This window comes from Equus asinus, chromosome 11, assembly GCF_041296235.1.
Source record: "Equus asinus isolate D_3611 breed Donkey chromosome 11, EquAss-T2T_v2, whole genome shotgun sequence".
Taxonomy (NCBI): Eukaryota; Metazoa; Chordata; class Mammalia; order Perissodactyla; family Equidae; genus Equus; species Equus asinus.
The window spans coordinates 83,478,006-83,491,840 of NC_091800.1; the positions used below are offsets into that span (position 1 = coordinate 83,478,006).

Below are 13,835 nucleotides of genomic sequence, written 5' to 3' on the forward strand. Positions count from 1 at the left end.
AGTAGCGCAAAGATTCTTGGTCATTTTTTGAATGCTTCTCATGAGGGAATATGCAAAGCAGAGTGAGGTAACTTGCTTTCCTCAAAGGAAAGCCCTGAGATTTTTTTTTTTAAGCTTTATACTGACACATTTGCCTTTCATCACATTTTTCACTATAATCAAAATTTTCTATTTTGACCTTCCAGCTTCAAGATTAAGTTCTAAAAATGAAGAGTTGGCAGGATGGTTATACAAAGAAAGGAGGAATGTGGGTGAAGCAGTAAGTCAGATGCGATCCATGTTGTAAAAACCTGACGGTAATCTGTTGTGACATAGGCATTCCCTTGTAACACGAGGTGATGGAGGGGATCTCGTAAACATTCGCCTTCTGTACACAAGTTAGGCACCTCTTAACCATCAAGAGGTGAAGAGTGGGAGGACGATTCCAGGACGACTAGCGCTCTGAGTGAGGAAACGTGAATATTCTTACACTGATTTGCCGAGAGAGCGGCACTGAAGGACGCCGCGCCCAGCAACCACGCCCAGGTCTTAGCAGTGCGCGGGGTCCAGAAGTACAAATGGCTCCCCAAGCCGCACAAAGAAGAGGGGCGCGTTTCTTTGCGCCGCCACCCCAGGAGCCCGGGTCCTTTTGGACTAAAGGGACAGTGCAACAGTTCAGGCCTTCCGGGGAGGAGAGCCTGCTGGGACCAGAGCTGGGCGTCCCAGGCCCGCCTCTGGGGCGCCTGAACAAAGAAGATGCTCTGCACCTCGGCCCTCCCCTCCTCGCTGCGGCGAGGCCTGCGACTGACAATGAGGAACCGATTCCGACCCAGACGCCCAATGTGGGGCGCTGGGAATAAAGCGGCTGGTGTCCGCTGCGCTCTGCTCAGGGCTCTGGGCCTCTCTGGCCTGGGGCGGCCGCTGACATTTGAGGCCGCTGACCTTGGCCGTGCCGCCCGCCGGTCTTTTCTTCGGTCGCCGCCCCCAGTCTCACTACTGAGGCCATGGGAAAGGAGTTCGCTAGACAGAGGTCTGGGCGCCTGGGGCAGCGCCCAAGCGAAGCCGGAGGAAGGAGGCGCGGGGCCGCTTACACTGTCCACCCCTGCGCGCCAGGATCTGCAAAGAGGCCACCATCCAGGGGAGGGAAGCGGGTAGGATGGAGGAGGTCGGGGATGGGGTGGAGGCGCTTACATCTGACCTTCCCCCAGGCCGTGCCCCAGGGCATTCGCCACCCTCCTCCTCTGCCTGGGCTCCAGAGAGGCTCACCCTGGGTCCCACAGAATTCCAGGGTCGCGTCGCCGGTGCCTGGGACCCCGCCACGACTTTTGCAGCGCTTGCCTTCCCTGCGCCCTACACCCTTGTACACATGGGCTCCCATGCGCCAGACCTAGATGTGGGTTAAAACTCCACTTCACAACCCCATTGATATGAGATACGGGTTTGACATCTGTTTGCCAGAGTGTTTTGCACTTAGCCTAACACCCACTATTGAGTGACAAAATTGTGGCAGCCTGTCAAAGCCAGCTGACTGGCAGCTGCTCCGCTTACAAAAACCATTCAAATATTTGCAGGTTTTGAAGCTTTATGCAGTGTTGTACCCAATCTTTCAGTGATTTAACATGTAAAATATAAGTCAAAGTTTTAAATCTGAATTCCAAAATGTTTCCATTTTCCATACAAAAGGAAAAAGCTTTCAGGGTGTCTGCTGGAATGGGTCCAATTCCAATGCGCCTCGCTGTTTCCCACCGAGATTCCCAAGCAAACCCGGTTTTTAAAAAATGTCAAGGACCAAACTCTCTCTTCCTGTTGTTAGCGACATCTCGGATGACAGAACTAAATTACCTTAAACTCCAAGGGAATACAGTTTCTCAAAAGTAGATTTCAGAAAGAAATTAATCTCCAAGTAAAGAAACGCACCTGCTTTATTTTGCGTTTGACAGTTACACCAATGTGCCTTTGGGGGAAGCGAGCTCCTAGGAAGAGCATCCTAGTTAACATCTGAGCTCGTTGGCAATTTCCAAAATATCACTAACTCCTCTCTCTGCACTTCCAAATAGCTTAGTCCGATTAAGAAATAATTTGCAAATGACACAGTGTTTCTCTGGATTAAGGTCCATTGAGTAAAAGTCATGTGGATTTTTTGTCTCCACAATTAGAGCCAGACAGACAAGGGTCTCCTGAAAACCGCAGCTGCGAGCAATGAAAAAAATTATCATACGTTTGTCCAAGATATATAGACTAGTGCGCACCCTCCCCCCGGAACCCTGAGGGGGCTGACAGGCCCTCAAGGTGCTCCAATGTGCTGGACTTGTACATCTTTATTTTTCAAATGTTGATAAATATCTTTCCTTCTCGTGTGAAGGGGGAGTAAGCCCTTTGGGCAAAACGTGGGGCCATCAGTTTCGTCGAGGCAGTTAGTTTGCTTTTGACACACGTCCGGAGAGGATCGGAGGGGCTAGTTTTAAGTCCGGAGGCGCTGACATCTTCACACAATTCAAGAGAGCCAGAGAGAAGAGAAGAGAAGCGAGAGAGACGCGGCTCCGGCCCGGGCGCAGCTTCAGACTTCCTCCTGCTCTGCCCGGGTGGGCGGCGTGGGCGGCGGGGGCGGCGGGGAGGGCGGCTCCGACTCGCCTGCAGAGGGAGTCAGGGCGTAGCGAGGGTCTGCGCCCCGAGGCGGGGTCGCCGCGCCTCCCCGCCGCCGGACTCCCCCCAGCCGTGCGCGCCGGGAACGAGGCCGCCTGGCCCAGGGGACTGTCTACCTGGAGAGTTTTGTGTCCACAACACTAATCGTTAGACGCTGTGCTTCGTTCAGCAGCTGCCATTACTCGTGAAGGCACAGGGCGGGGGTGGGGGGTGGGGGTAAAAGCGTGTAGCAGAGCAAAAATAATAGTAATAAAAAAAACAGGCCCAAGTGTCCCCTGGGCGGGAGAACAAAGCTGCAGCTCCGTCCCGAGAGGAGGGGGCGGCGCTGACAACCCTGGGAAACGACCGAGGTGACTCTGGACTGCGGGTGGGGGGCTGACATCCTCCCGCCGAGAAGCTGGGAAGGGACTCGAGCAGTTGGAGACGAAAATCGGTAGCCTGTGCGATGACAGGAGTGACAACTATTTTATGGGGCGTGGGGGAAAGACTTCCGAGCCACTCGGACGGAGGCGCAGGAACAGGGGCAATTTTCCGGTCGCCGGCGTTCATTGGGCCCGAATCTGCCAGGCCAGGCCGGGCTGCGAGGGGGTGGGGGGACGGGGGACGGGGGACGGGGCCGGGAAGAGGGGGAGCGCGCGGCCTGCGTCCGGTGGGGAGAGGAGAGCGGACCGGGCGCGGCGCGGGCAGGCGGCCGACGCGGCTCCACCTCCCCGCTCAGAACGGCGTCGCAGCTGCTCGCGAACCAACTGCTCAATTCTATTCACTGTCGAGTAGGAACAAAAAAGTGGCTATTTATTAGAATACTTGTTTGCTATTGTTCGGCGCCACACAAAAGGCGTTTCATTATGTGGAGGGATCCCCCTTTTTCCAGAGAGAAACAATAACTTGAAATTGTCTTTAAAGTCTTTTCTATCAATAATAAATTTCATTTTCTTGTCTCTCTCGCCTGCAGCGTGTGTGTCTGGGAGGGTGTGCGCGAGCGGAGAGAGAGGAGCGCGTGTGCGTGTGCAGCGAGTGTGCGAGCGGGGGTGCGCGTGTGACTGCGCGTGTGAGTGTGCGTGCGCGTGGCGCCGGCGCCCGGGGCTGCGGTGCAGGCGCCGCCGGGAGCCGGCCGCCCGGGGTCCCAGGGCAGCGGCGCGCTCGGCGTTCGGAGCGGACGAGCCACCCGGCCCCGAGGAGCCCGCGGAGCTGGGGAGGTGCCCGCGGGCAGAGCGCTGGGGGCGCGGCTGTGCCGGACCCGCTGCCGCTGGAGGAGGAACTAACCGTAAGTGAGTCTAGAACTTGCGCGGGGGGCTTCAGCCCACCCGGAGCTGGGGAAGGGGGCGGGAAAGGCGCTGGGAGGGGGCGCGGTGTCTCTACGGCGACTTTCCGCAAAGGAGTGTGGGGTGTCCCCGCAGCTTTCGTCCGCGGTAGAGAACAGGTGGGTAGCCGTGCTGACCGCCGCGGGCGGACTCGCGTGCGGGGGTCCATTTGTCATTTTCTTGTCTGTAGGTTCCCTCCTCCCCTCCTCCCCGGCTTTTTGGATTGGCCGCCGCCCAATGGACCAAGACTGTTCCTCTCTGGGTCGCCCTTTTAGGGGAGGGGGAGGGAGGTCGAGCCCGTCGATTTGGGGGAGAGGTTTGCGTCCGCGGCAGCTCCCCTTTTCCTCCAGCCGGCGCGCCCCCCACCCCGCCGAGGCCCAGGCTCCGGGCTGCGCGCCCCTGCCCGCGGGCCGCGCGGCTTCTGCTGTCGGCCGTGCGCACCCGGCAGCGCGGAGAACTAAATTCGTGGGTTGAAATTACGTTTTAAAAATTAACATGTCGAGCGTGTGCCATTTAGTGAGAGGTGTTTGGGGCAAAGAATCAATTTAACTGTGATTGACCGACGGTCTTGACTGTGTTAATACCGCTACCAAAAAAAAAAAAAAAAAAAAAATCAATGAGCAGCGAGCCTTTGACTCGCAGCGAGCGCCTCTGGACTCGCCGCCTGGCCGGGAACCCGGCCGCGAGGCGCACATCTCAAGGTGGGGTCCGGGGTGCCCCAAAGCCCCGCCTGCTGACTGGGCTGCCGAGATGGGGGTGACCCCCTCACGGGCACCCAGTCCCCCTTCTGCGCGTCCTCCCTCCTCCTGCGAAATGGCACCGGCTCGGCACCACAGTACCATTCCGCGCGCGCAGTCCCTGCTCCCTCTCGCGCGGGTTTGAGCCGCCCGAAGAGAAAAGGTCGCGAAGTTTCAAAGGTGAGATGGATTTTCGGAGGTGGCTGGCACTGCAGGGACGGGCCAGGCGGGGCGGCAGCCAGCGACCGAGAACGGAACCGGCTGGCTGCCTCGCCTTTCGAGAAACAGGTGTTTGAACACGATAGCGGCCGCCAGTCAATTAACCCATTAAAAGCCCGCTTTTCCGCATTGATTTCCCCCGATCGCGGTGGGGCCCGGGTTCTGGAAGCTCCTTTGTGAAGGGCGGGGCGCAGGGTCTACACTGATGGCACCCCACTTGGCGCAGAGGACCCCCAGAAGCCGTGGCCACCGCAGCAGGGCTCCCCAGGCGGCCAGGACCGGAGCTTTCCCTGGCGCTGGAGTTGGGGAGTGAAGGGTCCTGCTCTGTTCCCCACCAGGACCCCGACCTTGTTCCCCCAGACTCCTTCCCCAGTTCTGGCCTGGCGGGTCGTGACGCCTGAGGCAGAGGGGCCAGCACCCCGCGCCAGTCAGTGTCCTCCCACGCGCTCAACCATGGCTGCCCACCAGCGGTGAGGGCCAGGATCCACGCGGAGAGGAATTCTGCCCTCAGCCCGCCTCCCGTCGGTGATCCCAGGTTTCCTCCCCCAGTAGCGTCTGTCCCAGATGGGCGACAGGTCGGGTGCCTCGGCCTGAACATCTGCGCGCCAGGGAACGCCACCCGTGCTCCCTGAAGACGACTGAAAACCTCCAGGTGGCCTCCCGTTCGGGTCCTCGCTATCACCAGGGAGGTTGGAGCAAAAAGGCCGAGCCGGGCAGGCGTGGGAGGCAGCATCTGGGAGCAGGGGCGGGATTGGGATCGAAAGGAGGGGGCGTCCCTCCAAGGTAGCTTTGGGGACTGCGGGCAGCTAGCCTTGCTGCACCCTGTCTCCCGGGCCACGGTCGGAGGGGACCCCCGGGCCCGCCGCGGGGCTGTCCTCCAGGTGGCGGCCTACCTGCGCGGTGGCGCAAGATACAACCACCCCGAAAGGCGGATGGTAACCAGCCTCTCCTCCGGGAGCAAATGCGCCTGTGTGTTTTGAGAGGTGAACACATGGTTTAGACAGCTGAAGCATGGAGAAAATGCATAGAGTTCCTACTCTGGACTCCAAATACCCCTCCCCTGCTGCCTGACGGGAGTCCTTTGTCCTTTGGGGGCCGCTCCCCAGAGCCATGGGTGCCAGCCCTGAGAAGTCAGTCCATGAAGGGAGAGATGGGGCCCAGCAGCCAGAGAGAAAATTCTCGGACGTTCACTGATTTTTCCTCACTGCCTAAGTTAAGCTCTAGGGTCCAAAGGCTGTCTAGGTCAGGGCTTTCTCTCTCTCTGATCAGCCAGACCTCCTTCCATCTCTTTTTAATGGTGGGTCACCCCCCAGGATGGTCAGTGCCCTGTTGTGGGGGGGGGGGGAGGTCCACTGGGGACCCTTGGGGTGGGCTGCAGATCATTCTCCATTCCTCCCGTCCAAGTCCAAAATCTACCACCCCAAATATCCATGGGTGAATAATCCAAGTGTCCTCTCCAAAAGGCCTGTGTGCCCAGGTAGCACCCGGCCCCCACCCCACCGCAGGGAAATAGCATTTCCCCAGCGAGACAGCTGGCTTCTGCCTCTGAGGTAGGACAAATGGCATTAAAATGGAGCCCAGGGCCCTCCCTCAGCTCAGCGCAGGGCAGCAGTGCTGGCTTTCCAGCCCCATCCCACGACCTGAAGGTTTCAGAGGCCCACTTCCTTGTTTGCTGTCTTCTGAAGTAAGCAGCATGTGCAGCTGGAAGGGCCTGAGTTGTGTCAAAGTGATGTTTTAATCTCATTGGAAAGTGTCTTAAAGAACAAGATGTAATTTATGGGAGATGCTCTGATGAGAGGAGAGATTGCAGTGGCTGGTCCTTTCACTCGTGTGGCCTCTTGTCATGTTTATATTGAAGCCTGCGTAGCTAATCTAATTTGCAATAACAGGGATGGCCTGTAAGAAAAAGCATCTCTGATTTCACTTTATTCCTTTTCATATAGAAATTCCTTATGACTTGTCTCCTCTTGTGAGTAATGCCTTTTCTCCTGGGGACTAATGACAGAGAACATGAGAAAGGGCCACAATTTCTCAGAACTGCAGCTCTTTCCTGCACACACCCCTGGTCATGGGCTCCCTGGACTTGATGGGGACCCTGCACGGGCCTGAAGCACTATTTGATCCCTTCAGCATAAGCGTTGGTGGGCCTCCTGTGTCAAATCCACCTTCTCCCGGAACTCAGGGATGGGCCTGCCAGGCTTGTCTGTTTCACTGCAGGCGCTGGTTCAGTTTCTCCCAAGGATTTTGGCTTTAGAAGTTAGATTAATCAGACAACCCATATTCTCAGACCTGTATGTTCTGCAAATTCTAATTCAAATAGTTAGGAAGCTGCCCCCATTCAGGAAAGTCTGGTCTTTGCTGAGTCTTTATGCCATCTTAGACAGAAACCAAACACACCTCCCATTCAGAGGAGGGGCTGTGTATTCTTATCATTGCATCTAACACAAGCATTCTTTATCAATAAAAAAAAACTACAGGCGTTAGAAAATTACAACTTTTGTACAATGTAAAAAGGTGTATTCAAACTGTTAATTATGGGGGTTTGTGTAAATGAAACTTTTGCAGTGACCCATTTAATTTTGTGGTAATTACTGACAAAATAAGACAAGGATGAATCACAATACACTGTATTTATCTTGAAGGAGAATATTGCGCTTAGGGAGTTAAGCCAAGGAGTATGAAACAATTTAGGGGGGGTTGCAGAAGTATAAAAAGTACATAAAAATCATCCTCTGAAACCGTTGAGATTAAAACCGCAGAGGCCCGGCTCAGGCTTTCTAGAGAGCTCATCCAACTCTTAGAGGCCAGCATTTTCTCCTCAAAATCCGCGGCTCCGGAAGCGTCTCGGCTCTGCCGATGCACCAGCTTGAGCACAACTTCGGCGGGTCCCAGCAATCTGGGAGGAAAAGAGCCAGGACCTCTTGCATCTCTGCTTCGGCTCCGGACACTCATCCCGGGGAGAGGAGGCTGGACAGACTTGACGCCCAAGCGGGACTCCCCGGTGACCCCCACACCTCCCAAGCACGGGCCGGCTGTAATTGCAAAGGCGGGATGGGGAGCGGGAGGAGGGGGTCCCCGACGCCCCCCTGCCCAATTCGCACTCCGCAGGCTTCTCCCTTCCCGCTCTTTCGCAGGACTTTTAGTGACTGGTCGAGGAAGGCACGCGGCCCGCGGGGTGTACTCGCCACTCTGGGTCTGACGCCGCGGCTCGGGCAGCAGCTTAGCCAAGGCCAACCGGGCCAGGCCATTGGGCACTGGCCGGAGTCCCCACTCGAGCCACTTTCCCACCGAGGCCTGAACAATCGGTGTGGACACGAGAATGCCGTCAGCCTGCCCGGCCCACAGGCGCCTCGCTCTCTGCGCGCCCACCGCGCCCTCAGCGCCACGGATGCGCGAGGTCTGCCCTCGGCCGGGGGGCGCAGTGCCCTCCCTGCTGGCACCCGGGCCAGGCCGGGCGAAGGATGGGAGCCCGGGCAGAGCTCGTGTCCTTAAAGGCCACTCAGAAGTAGGCGCTAAAGCTGCGCTCGCCCAGCCCTCCGGCCCAATTGGTTTGGAGGAGACCCCAGCACCTAGGTGTACGGGGCAGGTAGGCAGGCCTGGCTGAGATGCTCCTCGGAAAATTTCCAGCGAAAGAAGGGCCAGGCAGGTGGGGCGGCAGAGGGAGCCAGCGCGGGCGGCAAGGCCTGGGCCACCGGCACCCGCGCCCGCGCCGCCCGGCTTCGCTCCCGCCCCGCCGCCCTCCCTGCAGAGCGCCCGGAGATCCGCCGGGGCGAGGGCGCGATGCTCCCCTCGGGTCCCAGTGTTTTCCTCTCTGTCTTCTCTCTTTCATTCATAAACCTGGTGGCTACAGACGCAGCTTGAATATTGACGTCTCTCCCCCAACGGCTCCGCCGTTAACCCAATTACAGAATTCATCAAGAACTGTGTTGAATTATCTCTTTCCATACAGTATCAGCATTAGCCTAATTAAAAGCTATAATGTCTGATATAATGATTAAATCGTTAGCTCTGCTGTAGGGAAGCAATATTTTGTTTTCCCTTCAATTAGAAGCTGATTGAGGTTTTCAGAGCAGGTCAGCTGTGAAATTTGAATTATATGTGTGAGTACTGCTCACAGGGTGAGCCCCTACTCGAAAGCTCCCAGAGATTCTCCAAATGCTTTCACTCAGAGAGCTGCGAGGCGCAGAACAACACGCGCACGCACACACGGGGTGTCTGCTCCGCATTGTGAATTTACGGATCTCCACACTGATCGCTGGAAAGAAAGCCTTGCTTGCTTTCGAGAGGAAGGGCTTTATTTCCCTTTTCCTGCAGACGCGCCTGCACCAGCCCTCCAAACCCGCGCGAAGGCGAGGACGCCAGACACGCACGCTCAGAGCGGCTACAAAGCTCTCCTGTTCTGCGGCTATCCGTAAGGCGCAGACGTCGCTCCAAGTTCCCTCCCCGACGGAGATTCCCCTTTCCTTCTCCTTTCTCTCTTCCCCCTTTTCCAGGACTACTTTATCTTCCTTTGAAACAAACCCACAAAAAAACTTTTGTGCTACTTTGGCTCCTTCGGCTTTGTTTGGGAACAGCCTGGCCAAGTTAGCCGTGTCAAGACGCAGAGGGGGAACCGAGAGCGCCCGGGGACCCGAGAGAGACAAGCGCCCTCTACTACCCCCAAGCCCGAAACCCGCGCGCCTTGGCGCGCAAACCCCGGACCGCGCACGCCGAGCGCTGGGACGGGGCGTCTGGCTGTAGGAGCTGGAGGGGGCGCGGCGGCGGAGCGCGAGGCCTCAAGCCCGGAGCTCCGCGAGGGCGGCGGCGGCCAGCAGACGGCGATCGCGGCCCGCGGCGGCGCGGTCAGGCCAGAGGCGCGCGGGCCCGGGCCGAGGCCACGGGCCGGGCCGGCTCCCCCCGCGCGTCCGGCGGCTCCGGGCAGGGCGGGGACCCGGGCTTCGCCGCCGCGCGTCCCTGCGATGGCCCCCTTCCAGCGTCCCCCGCCCTCGCCGGCGCAGCGGCCCCCTCCCACGCGCGCGCTCCTCCCGCCTCTTCTCGGCCTGCGCCTCCTGTTGGCCGAGATGACCTCGAAGGCCTCTTCCAATTGAAATGGCTTCCTCTTTCTTTTTCTCTCTCCCGCGCTTTCTTTGCCGCACTGCCGCCTCTTTCTCGCTCTGCATCTTCTTCTCAGATCACTCTTTGCTCTCCCAGAAGTCCTGCCTAGGAACTGCCGACTCCCTCGTGGTTTGCCTCCCTTGAACTCTGGTCTCGGCCCTTTGGAGCGACACCAGAGGCTGGAAGGCTGCACCCTGGGAGGTCCACAGAGGCGCCTCCACGTGGCCTGGGTCCTCAAGTGGCCTCGGAAGCTGCTGGAAAAACTGTGGGAGGGCAGCGCCCTAGGTCTGGACCCGGGAAGGTGTCACCAGGACAGGCGATCTGTGCCAAGGCTGAGCAAGACAGGAGGAGTTTGAGTCTTCTTGGCTTCCCTACGGTGACCTTTGCCCCCCAGAACTTCTAAGCTGCCCAGCTCCCCGCGTGCTTGGAGCTTGAGACTGGCGCTGGGACAGAAAGTCACCTCCAGGTGCTTGAGAGCTGGCTTCCACTGAAAGATGGCTAGAGGCAGGGGATTCTAGCCACAGTGACCCTCTCTGCTTCCCACATCTCTCCTGAGCGTGACCATGGGGGGAGGGGGGGGGAAGAGCAAAAGCCAAAAGTTTTAGTTACTCCATACATGCAGCTTCAGCTAACGGTATTAAAGTCCAGAACTCAATTTATTCGAAACTCAAGGGCTTTTGTATAATTGCCTAAATATGTCACATACATATATATGCATTTATTCTGTTTATAAATGTATACATATGCACATATTCTGTGTACAGATATACTCTCATGCATGCATGTATTCTCAGTATGCACATGTATACATATGCATATATGTATATATTCTGTGGATATGCATGAATATACACATGCATGTATGTGCACATATTGTGTTTACACATATATATGCATATATTGTGTGTGCACATGTGTGTATACATATGTGTATGTAATTTCTTCTAATGATGGCTTGGATTTGAATTTTCTTCGAGGATCATGCCCAAAGTTAAATAAAGGAACAGAAATGATCTTCCCTTATCCACATTTCTAAGTTGATCTTCTCTTTGGCATTTACAACAAAGAAGTTTCTGAGTTGCCAAGAGAGAAAATTTGGTCAATCAACAGTGAATTAACACTTCGCTGGGGTCTGGGCTCTGACGTTACTTGGAAATAGCGTAGTCTGTCTTCAAATCCTCCAGTGCTTGGCCTTTAACAAAGTCCTCAGCTTGAAGGAGGTCCCTGACAATCTGGTGGGGGGCAGGAGAGAGAAACATAGAATTGGGGAGAGGAGGCGTTTCTCAAACTGTTTTTGGACTGTTTTCTCTCTTTTTAAAGAGTCCCTGGGGAGAGGGGTCAGAAGGAGCAAGAAACTGAGGTTCCCAGAAGCCAATGCCAGCAGGAGTGACTGTGACGCTCCTCAGTCTTCATGCCAGGATGGAAGGCACCGAGAGGTCTGGCACGCAGCGCCCTGCCACTGCCTAATTGGCACAGGCTGCTGCTGCCAATCATCTATCGCTTGGCAACAAGTTACACCTGCAGCTCTGGTTTAATACTTATGCACGTGGGCACCCATAGTGTGTGCACCCGCTTGGGCCCAGGGAACATCCCCTCACTCAAAAAGGGCTCATGGAGAGCAACCTGAACACTAAGCATGAGCATGATCCCACACAAGGCTAAACCATTTACCTCCCATTTAGATGCTCCGGAAAACAAGGGTAACGTCGTAGTTGGAAACAATTTTCAGGACTATGGTAGAAACTAGACCATTTCAAAGTCAGCCATCCAAGTTCCCAAAAGCATAAAGCATTCCTGCAATGCACACTGGAGTGCAGGGTGTTTATGAAATAAATTGCTCCATTGATATGGAAAATAATGTGCCAAGCCTGATTCATACAAAGCATTTTCAGGGGGTCTTAGGCTATTTAGTTTAAAATCTAAATTGAAAAGCAGAGGAAAGGACTCTTTCAATTGCTAAGTGGATAATATAGTTTATAATTTGTAAACCATTTCCTTTATTTCAGGCTTGCTGACTTTCCATAACACACTGATCTTAGTGCTCACCCATCGCCTCCTAAATTATCCAAGGAAAAACGGGTCTATAGCATTCTTAAACAATATTCTTGTTCTTTTTTTGTTCATTCACAATGTAACTGATATTTGGAAGTAGTGCATGAAACAAATCAAAAGATTTAACAAACTCGATTGGTGAAATAAGAAGGTAGTTGAAAACCAAGTTTATAACCTAGATTTTCCGTGAAAAATAAATATGAAATGACGTTTCCTTTCTAATATAATTATATATTATTTGATGAGTTCACTATTTAATGCTGAATGGCCTGAAATGAAAGCAGTTTAATCTGCAGAGACCAATTTGCTGTTGCATGGCTTACTGTGGCAACCCTGCAATAAAAACAAAAAAGCTACAGTAATAGTAACTGAGAGGAAAGAAAGCATTATCGCTATACCTTGGACAAGCAACAGGATCAGGAAATTCACAACCTCAGAATTTTTTTTAAAAAAACAGAGGGAAAAAAGAAGAGGCGTCCTGTATTTACTGCCCAACATATTTAAACGTCCTCATTACTACTCTTATGATGATGATCATCATTATATATTTATTTCTATTTCAAGATGGTCAGTCATGCCGCGTTGGGTTGGCTGCATTTTACCCACCAGCCACCTCCTAAGCACCGCCCTCTCCGGTGCGCACAGAGACGCTCCCCTTACTCCACGAAGACGCAGAAGGGATGTTTGGGCTCAACGGATTTTCTTCAAGAAGTCTTTAGGCCACTTTATCATTCGGATGGAAACGGTAGCATGAGCGCAATGGCGTTTCAATTGGGTTTGGAAATCTCTTTTGTACGTCCCAAATCGAAGGCACTTTGAGGTTTAAGAATTACAACCACAGGCGGGTGTCTTAATCATTCCAGGAGCCAGGCCCTTCGTTTGCATCATGCAGGAAAACGGCGTGCGTCGCTTAGTCCCCAGGCCCCACTTTTCCCATTCGGTGTCAGGTGGGCCCCGCTCCGCTCACGCGGTTCTCGCGGTTCTTAGGCAAACAGCTTGTGGAAGATTCCCCCAGAAGAGCGTGGGCTAGATCATTCTTTTGCGATTTCAACAAACTTTTCAACTGTTGTTGAGTAACTAGATTCCAGATAGATCTTGTTGTTTTCGACCTTCCTAGAAATTCCTTTTTAAGAGGAAGAAGCCAAATTGAGAGGAGTACATGAATATAATCCCAGGCTCATTCAAAGACCCCCCTCCAAAAAAGAAAAAATAAAGTTCAGGGCTGATGCTAAAAGAAGCTATGGAGCCAAGCCCGACACAAATGCTCCCCAGTTCCGGGAACTGCTGGGGCCTGCACTGTGAAGGCCTTGCCTGCGAGAGGGGGCACTGGAGACCTTCACACACGCGGCGGTGAAGCAGCCATCCATGGGAGGGCGAGGGGGGCCGAGCTGCCGAGCATCGCTGAGAAACCAAGGGGGAGCTTTCGAATTGTGGACCTCGGACGGTCCCCCCTGCTCCCGGGGGCGCGCCCCTCCTTTCGAGCACTCGGGCCGAGCGGAGGGCGACGTTCCCGCCTCGGTCCCCAACTTTTCCCTTCCCAGCAGGCGCAGAGTTGGCTGGCGGGGGCCTGAGGAGGAGCTGGGTCTCCATTGCGCTCATTAAAACAAGCCTCAGGGCTGTATTCCCTGCCCTACCCCCTTACCCCCCGCCCTTAATGATCCTTTCTTCGTCTTCGCTTTTAAACCCAATCGTTAATCGTTCGGAGCGCGCGGGCGGGGAGAGGCGAGGAAGGTGAGCTCGGGGTTCGCCGCCGCCGCGCGCGCTCAGGAAGCAGCGTGGCTGTGACCCCCTCCCGGGCCTCCTTTCCCCC

The 13,835-nt window shown here is 55.1% G+C and overlaps 1 long non-coding RNA gene across 4 annotated transcripts in view; it reads left to right on the forward strand.

Annotated features, from left to right (window-relative positions):
• Window positions 1–13,835, forward strand: part of LOC123289681 (uncharacterized) — a 345,699-nt gene that overhangs the window by 288,571 nt on the left and 43,293 nt on the right. Inside the window, exon 1 of one of the 4 annotated variants that reach the window (XR_011506668.1) lies at window positions 3,590–3,886. The exons of the other annotated variants lie outside the window; for them this stretch is intronic. This is a non-coding gene — a long non-coding RNA (uncharacterized lncRNA). Of the gene's footprint in view, window positions 1–3,589; window positions 3,887–13,835 lie in introns of those variants that run through there. 4 annotated transcript variants of the gene reach the window in all.